The sequence below is a fragment of the Lathyrus oleraceus genome, chromosome 7, assembly GCF_024323335.1.
Source record: "Lathyrus oleraceus cultivar Zhongwan6 chromosome 7, CAAS_Psat_ZW6_1.0, whole genome shotgun sequence".
NCBI classification, from domain to species: Eukaryota; Viridiplantae; Streptophyta; class Magnoliopsida; order Fabales; family Fabaceae; genus Lathyrus; species Lathyrus oleraceus.
This window is the reverse complement of record NC_066585.1, coordinates 295,929,302-295,939,269: the sequence shown is the minus strand read 5'-3', so window position 1 is coordinate 295,939,269 and position 9,968 is coordinate 295,929,302.

Genomic DNA, 9,968 nt, shown 5'->3' with positions numbered 1-9,968 from the left:
TTTCATTTTGTAGGACATTAGTCATTGCATATTGCATATCATGTGAAAATAGACAAGTCATCCTCCTAAGTCTTTCTCAGAAGATGGAGAGGTTAAAAGATGCAAGCCTGAGGGTCTCATAAATTGATCACTAATCATCTGAGGTTTGTGATTCAATTAGGGTTTCTTGGTCCTTCAAGGAGTTTGAGCATTATCTTATTGGCAAGGGTACATCATCATCATCATGGTTATGTCATCCTCAAGGGGCTCCTTGTTCATGCTCAGATTCTTTGGGATTAGGGTTTTGACCTTTGGTCAACCCTAGTCAATGGCATTCTCCCAACCAGGGATTCTCAAGGAGATGAGGTCTTTATTGAGATGGAGATCATCATATTGATTTTATTGAGCTTGTACAAGCTAGGGTTTCATTTTGGAGCCATTTCATCAAGTGGTTAAGGCTCAGGCTGATCAGGGCACTTCTAAGTCATCTGTCAACCAGAAAGTCAACAGAAAGTCAACTGAGGGCTAGGAGGTGGAGAAATGAGTTTCAACATCTCATTCATGTTCAAAAGAGGCTTATTAATCATGTCAAATTCTTATCTTGAAGAGTTTGAGGTCAGATCAAAAGTTTCCCAAAATGGAAAATGACTTGTAATTGAAAATTTCCGAAAATGGAAGGATTTTGGTTCAAATTCAACTTGATCTTACATCATCAAAGAAGCTTCAAATGAAATTTTGACCAACATGAAAGTTGAAGATCTCTCTCTCCCATTTCCAAAAAGTCCAAGATCATGAATTTCTAATGAATGGTTGAGGAGATATGATCAAATCATTGCCAAGTGTGCTTGAAACTTCAAAGGGGCATATCTTTTGACTCATAACTCCAATTTGAGTGGTTCTTTTTGCAAAGTTCTTCTCATGACATGAACTTTCCAAATCATTCATCACATTGCATGAAAATTCATCACATGATCATATGCATATTCATGCTTATTTTGGAGGGAAAATGGCAAATTTGAAATTGGTGCATCATGGGAACAAATCACCATTGCCATTGTGTTCATTAGAAGTTTTTAAGTGAAATTGATCAAGCATATGGCACTGTTCACGTTCATTTACTCCATGCACCATGCAATTTTCATTTTTTGGCCAAACACCTTATTTTTGCTAATTCTAAGTTAACTTTGCTTAATTGTGATTAGAAGGTGATTAGGACATCATATATATTCATAATCATAACAGAATTTGGGAGGATTCTAGATCTAGATCTCAAAATTTTCTCTCCCTCCAAAATTTTCTCCTAATCATAATTCAAATTTTCACCACATAACATACCAATTTTATTGCATATTCTTGCTCCCTGGGGTGGATTTAGTACAAATCAAGCATTGGATCTTCAAGATTGGACCAGAATTATGCATGTGGATCTCAAGAACATAACCATGGCATTTGAGATTTAAGCAAGATCTACACAGTTCCAAGCCTCAAAATCTTCATAAAGCTTCATCACAAGTGATTAGGAGTGGATTTGCATGCTTGCTTGGCCTTGGATCTGCAGAATTCAACAACTGTTCTTCAAGATGTCACATTTTTTATCCTCTTAATTATCTGTTTTATGTGTATAGTCTTGTAGAACATTGAGTGCTGATGAATCTGAGCTAAATTTCACATGATTTGGTGCATTATTGAGTGAGTTATGTGTAATTGAAGTTTTGAACATCAAACTTTTTTTGCTTCGATTTGCACGTTTGATGAGGAATTGGCATGAATTAATGGTGGATTTGAGTTCCTTAGGACAAGACGAATCCAATGGCGTATGAATTTTTGAATTCTGGAAATTTCTGGAAAAAAGTTTCTGGACTGTGTTACTGTTCATCTTCATCTTCATGAGGAAGATGAAGATCTTCATCTTAGCGACGGCCTAGCGTCCGCTCTGGTTTGCTAGGGTTCTGGCATGAAGAACGCGCCCAGGACGCGTTTGATCCAAGGTCCTCCCTTCGATTCCATGCTCCAGCGTTTCTGCATCTTTTTTTTCATTTCTATTCCATTAATCCAAAACGACGTCGTTTTGGGACGCGTTTGGAATTTCTTTAATTCATTTTTTATATTTTTTATGTTACTTCAATTTTTATTTCATTTCATACATGAACTTCCAAAAATCATAATTAATGGAATAATGATCCAAATGAAGCCGGGTTTTTTTCCACATGATCCTTGAAATGTCTAGTATTTTATCATGTGCTTTTCCTGATTTTATCATTTATGGATTTTGACTGATGAATTGTTATTTGATTAAGGTGCATTTGTGACATTGCTCCATTCTTCCTATCATAAAGTGCTCATACATGATCCAAATGCCTTGAAATTTTGCATGGTTATTCTTGACATGATGAGGGATTTATGTGATTTTATTTGGAATTTTTTGCTATTATCTTCACTGTTTTTGTCACATGTACTTTAAGTGTGACAATTTGTGTCACACAATGGGATGATCAACTTGTGCAATTTAATTTCCATATCAATTGATCTTGGATGCTTCTGATTTTTTGTATGATGATTGTATTGGATGTGTTGAATTCTCATGAAATTTTCCAGAATTATTTGATACATTTCTGTTTTAATGTGGAATTTTCATTCTCAATGTCCAAATGTATGCTTTGAAATTGTCTTTTACTTCTTTTGCTCACTACATGACTTTGCCATTTGATTTTGATTTGGTACTTTTTAGGGCTTGTTCATATGTGTTTGAAGTTGCTTCATGTTGAGTATCAAGTTCTGTTTTGACTTTTTGCCCCACTTTTGACCCTAGCCTTTGAGCTAGTGGTTTGGTCTCATCCTTTGGACTTTGTGTTTCAGGTTTTCAAGCAATTTGTCACCTTGGTTGATATGATCTCATCACTTGAGATACAAGCTATTTTGGTTGACTAACCTTGCTGTTTTGTAGGTCTTGTGGATGATGAATTAATTTAGTGTGCTTGCATCTCATGTCTTGCATTGATGTTGTATGATGATTGGTTGTCTCACTGTTGGATTTTCTGATTGTTTTGTCTGAATACCATACTGATTGGTTGGTTATCTATACAGGTGCTTTAGCTGCTTTAACTCATTATTTGAGTTGCTTTGCTTTACTTGTGGTTGGCATACCACTTAGGTAACTTCCTTGATCTCCATGTAGTCTGGAAGACCTGCTGTTATTGGCAGACACCTGTCTGAAGCCCTCCTTAAGAGGCAATGTTTGTGTTTGTTTATCTTTGTGCCTTGTACATATAAAGACCTCCTAAATGAAGAGGCATTGGCAGATAAAAGGGATGTGCAATCCATACCCTGCTATTCAGTTGTGTCTTTCATCTTGCTCACACCCTGTGTTGATGCACTTTGAATAAAAACCCAAAATCTTGTTGTGTCAAGTCATGTGGAATAGAGTCCCACATTCTGGACTCCCACACATTCTCTGATTCAAGCTCACCCAGGCATGGGTTAAGAGCTATGAGGCATAACCCTCATCTCCATTTCATCTGCTCACCCTAACTCTCAATGTTAGAGGTTAAGAGCCTGACCACCCCTTTCAGTATCTGGCTTGTTTGTCAAGGTCGATATGACCCATTGACTAAAGCCCAGCCTTGCTTGAGCCCCCTTGGTTGTGTATAGTGTGTGCTAATTGCTTTTGATGTTTATCTATTTTGCTTCTCATCTCCTTTCTATAGGAGTCGTATGATCAACTTTCAAGGAAGTTGACTGTACATAGAGATAGACTTGAGTTGACTCACTGCCTGTGTGAGTCAAACTCTTGTTAGAAACCGCAACCTAGGACTATTGTGGATTACATGATAACTATTAGGCTCGAGTCAGTCTCCCTTCTAGTTTGTCATTTCCCAGTCTCTGGTTAGGATAGAAATTTCTCCCCTGTTAAGGGGAACTATGTCGCCCTGATCCTCATACCAGATGAGGTACGTAGGCAGGAGATCGTGCGAGATCTCTCCGGGCACCCTTTTCCTTTTTTGCGTGTGTTGTTTGACAGTTATTAGGCTCGAGTTCCTGACTCCCTTTTAGCTTGTCTGTTTGTTACCCTCTTGTTTGTATGGAGTCTGACGTAAGTCCAGCGATTGGCAGTTGGTTTCCTGTGGATTGTTTGTATGGAGTCTGACGTAAGTCCAACGATTGGCAATTGGTTTCCTGTGGGTTATGTGTGTGGGGTCTGATGTAAGTCCAGTGATTGGCATTCGGTGTCCGGTTAACCTCTTGTTTGCTTGGAGTCTGACGTAAGTCCAGCGATTGGCAGTAGGTTTCCTGTGGGTGTTTCTTTTGTTCGGAGTTGGATGTAAGACCAGTGATTGGCAGTCTGTTTCCGCTTGTGCGTTTCTTTTGACGTCTCAGCGTCTGTGCATGTGTTTTGTTTCGGCGTGCGTTAGCCGAACTACGGTAGCTCTGATTCTCATTCCAGATGAGATACGTAGGCATAGGATACGACATCCTAGCGAGCATGTTTCCCATTTCCCCGAACTATGTTGACTCTGATGTTTGTTTCTGACAAACTACGTAGGCCCAGGATGCGATATCCTGTCGAGTCCTCTTCCACCTTCCTCCTTCTTCCATCTGTGTTTGATTCCAGTGTGTGTGTGCATTCTTTGAGCAGTTTCCTTCAGCAACCTTATTTTTTCCTTTTGAGCGTGGATCCCTTCGAGTACGACGGACGTGAGGGGTGCTAATACCTTCCCCTTGCATAACCGACTCCCGTACCTTGTAATCTCCGGTCGTAAGACTATTCCTTTCCAGGTTTACTTTGAGCGTTTCCTTTCCCTCCTTTGGGATAAATAACGCACGGTGGCGGCTCTGTTTGTTTGCTTTTTCCCGCTGGTTCTTTTTCGCGTTGCGACAGCTATATCTAGTTTTTGCATCGTTTAAAACCCTACTGAGGTAATAAATAGCTCTTTCGACACCATTATCATCCTCTTGTGCTAACATGCTCCCTAAGGTTTTATCAGATGCAGATATGTACAATCTCATACTTTTATTTCTACAAGGTGGTGTCAAAATTGGTGGGTGGCTCAAGTATGCTTTGATCTTATCGAACACCACTTGCTGAGCTTGCCCCAATTCGAACATTTCCTTGTCGAGTCAAAGCAAAGGCGAAAATGCTTGCGTTTTCCCACTAAGGTTTGAGATAAATCTCCTTAGGAAATTGATCTTGCCCAGCAGTGACTGCAAACCTTTCTTTGTTGATGGCAATTTTGCTTCCATGATGGCTTTGGTTTTATTCTAGTTTATTTTGATCCATTTTTTATGGACCACAAAGCCTAGAAAATCCCCAACCTGCACACAAAAAGCACATTTTAGATGGTTCATTTTTAAACCATATTTTCTCATTCATTCAAAATATATTCGAAGGTTTTCTATATGACTCTTCCCCGAAATAAACTTAACAACAATATCGTCTATATAGATTTGCATAAAAGTTTATATGAAATCATGGAAGATCGAGTTCATCGCCCTTTGGCAAGTTGCCCCTGCATTTTTCAAACCAAAAGGCATCACTACCCATTCATAGGTACCTAAGGCTCCAGGGCAACGAAATGCCGTTTTTGGGACATCTTTTTCGGTAATAGATATTTGATTGTACCCAGAATACCCGTTGAGCATGCTCATATATTCATAACCCGCGGCAGAATCGACCAACATTTCCACCACTGGCATTGAATATTCATCTTTTGGGGTTACAGTATTCAAATCTCTAAAATCTATGCAAACCCTTAACGTACCATTCTTTTTTACAACTGGTACAATGTTAGCTAACCATTTGACATACCTGGTAGTATGAATGAAGTTACAACGGAGAAGTCTTTCAACTTCCTCCTTGATTTTCGACAATATTGCTGGGGCAAATCGTATTGGATTTTGCTTCACTCGATTCTTCCCAGGTTTGATCGACAATTTTAATTCGACCAACTTCTTGCTTAAACCAGGAATTTCGCCATAGTCCCATGCGAAATAGTCTTTAAACTCTCTCAGCAACTGAACCACTTCGATCTTGAACTGAGGTTGGATGTTGGCACTGATATAAGTTGGCCTTTTTATTACCCCCTCTCCCAAGTCTACTTCTTCGAGGGGATCTTGAGCTAGCATCTTAACATTGGTCGCTAGCGGGTCCTTCTCGAAACCCAAAGGCTCGTCATCGTAGATCGCGTCAAGCCTCTGGTTTCGCTATTCGTCTTGACCTTCGTCAGGTGGTCTTGGGTCAAAATCTTTTCCAAGACCTACTAGTGGAGAAACTTCATTGGCTTCGACATTTATGTTTTTTTATTTCGGCCTCTAAGGCCAATTACTGTTTGTTTTCGGCTATGTAGGCCGAAATCCTCTTTAACGCTGCGAACTCAGTCATCATCACTGAATTCACTTCCCCATCCTGTGGGGTCAATTCCGGCTACTCCTAAATATCTGAAGTTGTCTTTTCCCACTACCTCTCTGTCCCACCGGAAACCCTAGTGGGGGTGGAGAGATAAGGAACAATAGGCGTTATCATCAGGGGTGAATGAAAACTCAGCCGAATCACAAGGGGCTATAATAGCTAAGTGCTTGTTGAATTGGCGTCTGTTGACATGATTAATAGGGGTTTTGAAATATCCCTGATCCGCCTCTATATTTTCAAAAATGCCATATGGACGCCAAATTATAATCCTCTGGTGCATCGAAGACGGGACTGCTCCGACTCCATGGATTCATTCTCTTCCCAACAACATGTTATAGTTTGCCTTTGTTTCTACAATCATGAACATTGTGGACCTAGAGACCATTCCTACAGTCAATTCAACTTAGATAGCCCCCAGGGTGGAGCCTACTTTGCCTTCATAATTGGTCAACACCATATTATGAGGTTTGGCATCAGTGTCATATTTGCCAATTTTTGGCAACATGCAATGGGGCATCAGATTCACAGTCGCTCCACAACCTACCAGTATTTTATTAACTGGGATGTTTTCGACTTTTCCGGTGATGAAGAAGGATTTTAAATGGCTCTTCATGGTGTCACTAGGTCTCTCGAAAAAAGCATTATGCTCTTCGACACAACCAGTGTTCATTATATAATAACAGACCGATTTGTGGACGGCCATTTCCCTTTCGGTGATACTGTCATTATCATTGACTTTGGTGATCCAATCGAATTCTCTGGGCATCATGGATACCACTCCGACTAGAATGTCTAAGGAATCCTCTAAACCAGAGTCAAAGTTGTCAGTTAATAACTCGTCTTCGGCAACCATCTGATTTTCTCCGGCCGTCTTGTTTGAAATCTTGGGATCTCTTTTGGTGAGGTTAGAGACATCCTTTTTCTTCACCATCACGTTGGTACTTGATTCAACTTGGTCCATTTCGCCAGCTTCTCTTTTGGCTTTTCGCCTTCTCTGTTCTCTTCTTCACTAGGACCTCATTATGGGATTCTTTTCCTTTATAGTTTTCGGACATATGTGCGGTCCTTTTGTCGGATCAGAATTCCTGGCGATAGGCCAGTGATGAACCTCTTTCAACCTCAAACTTCTGCCACTTGCCATGGCCACGTTTTCTCCCCTCAGCCTGCTTGACCCACTTCCCATCTGACCCATTGTTTACTAAGTATTATCATCGATTTTGGTGATCCGATCGAATTCTCTAGGCATCACAGATACCACTCCGACCAAAATGTCTAAGGAATCATCCGAACCAGAGTCAAAGTTGTCAGTTAATAACTCGTCTTTGGTAGCCATCTGATTTTCTCCGACCGTCTTGTTTGAAATCTTGGGATCTCTTTTGGTGAGGTTAGGGTCATCCTTTTTCTTCACCATCTGGTACTTGATTCAGCCTGGTCCATTTCGCCAACTTCTCTTTTGGATTTTTGCCTTCTTTATTCTCTTCTCCACTGGGACCTCGTCATGGGATTCTTTCCTTTATAGTTTTCGGACACATGTGCAATCCTTTTTTCTGATCGGAATTCCTGGCGATAGGCCAGCGATGAACCTCTTTCAACCTCGAACTTCTACCACTTGCCATGGCCATGTTTTCTCCCCTCGGCCTGCTTGACCAACTTACCATCTGACCCTTCAATGATTGGCTTAAGGGTTATGGGTTGGAAGTTTCGTCCAACTTGTTTGGTTTCATTCAACTTCACCATAGGGCGCCTAGGATCAGGATATCTCCTGGGATCAAAGACCCTTTCTGGCTTACCCTTTTGATTATTGTGGATGGCTTTATGGCTATTTTTGTGGTTCACTCTCCTAACCCCTCCAGATTCTGAGCTTCCTTTTTGTTGAAGACAACACTGCACCTAGGGCATAACATCACCTATGATTTCTTCTTTTGGCACCTTCGAAGGAAATCTGGCAATGTTTCTTCTGCTTGAGGAAAGGCGACCTTGTTGTATTCCTCTTGCTTACCTTCATCATCGACTTCCATTGAGACTTATCGAGATACCACCACCATATTAACTTCCATGCGAATGTCCTTAGTAATAGCCAGCTTTTGGAATTGTTTTTGAAGGCCGTCACTGGCCTTGTCCAGCTGAATGAAACTATCAGCGGTCTCTTTAGTGATCATTAATAACTTTGAATTTCTAGCATCCTCGATATCTGAGGCTTCAACATTTTCCTTCTCGATGTCCTCCGTACCCCTTAGGGTCAAACCATCACGAGGTGCCTGCTCGAAGTACTCATGTACTTTAACCATGACAGGCTCATGGACGAAGTCTTCAGTAACTTCGGTCATATAGAAATCAGCAGCAACTTCAATGAAATTGACCTCCTTTGCCTCAGTATAATGAGCTTCAGCAATTTGTAGAGGATCGTAGTCGATTTTCACCTGGCTCCGTGGCTTATCACCGAACTTGAGTCTTCCCTCCTGTATTGCATTCTGCACCAGATCCCTGAAAAGAAAACATTGAGACGTTTTATGACCCAAAAAACTATGGTATTTACAAAAAACTCATTTCTTTCTTTTTTCTAAAGGAGGTACTTTAGCATCCGGAGGTACTATCATTTGACCATCTTTAACCAGTAGGTCGAAAATTTCGTCACATTTCGTAACGTCGAAAGTATATGTTTTCTTAGGAAACCTGTCATTCTTTTCAGGTTCGACAGGGTTTCTCCCGTTCGAAGGGGCCAAAACTTTGCACGCATATGGTGGCCCCTGTGTCAATTCAGCAAGATCGATCTCAGTATCATCGAAGTCTGGAACTTCAAGGCCTGAATCTTCGTGATCTTTCCTAAAATCGACATAGGCTACCCTTTTACCTTTGTTTTTTCTAGCCTTTTCTTCTTTTAAACGTTCTACCTGTCGAACTTTGTCAGCCAACTGGGCCATATCCCTTAGGTATTGAGTATCAAATTTCTTTCTAATCGAGTAATCAAGGCCCCCAACGGCCATTTCTACCAACTCATGTTCCAGCACTTGCGTAAAACACCTGGCTTTGAGTAGTTGAAATCTATTAAGGTAGTCGTCAATTGGCTCAGTGAATTTTCGTCTGACACTAGCCAACTGTTTTAAACTTGTCTTCGTTTGCCCCATGTAGAACTGTTCATGAGACATTCTTTCTAGCTGATTCCATGAATGGGTCGAATTCTGGGGCAAAGTTGTGAACCATGTAAAAGCATTCTTGGTAACAGAACTTGGAAAAAATTTCATCCTAAGATTCTCGTTATTTGACATATCTCCAGCTTCAATTAGATATCTCGCCACGTGTTCGACAGTAGACTCAGTAGTATCCCCGACAAACTTGGTGAATTTGGGGATTTTGGTCCTCAGGGGCACATCTGTCTGTAAGACATATTCTGCCAAAGGTCATGTATAATTTGGTCTTCTAAGACCAAAATTTACCCCATTTCGAACCATAATTCTCTCGACTATAACTGCTAGATTATTATCCGCTACCACATCATGTCGAACTTGCCGTATGATATCATTGGCATTTTGATTCCTATTTACCATTAACACCCTTGGTTCCCTGGGTACATGTGGTTCGATCCTAG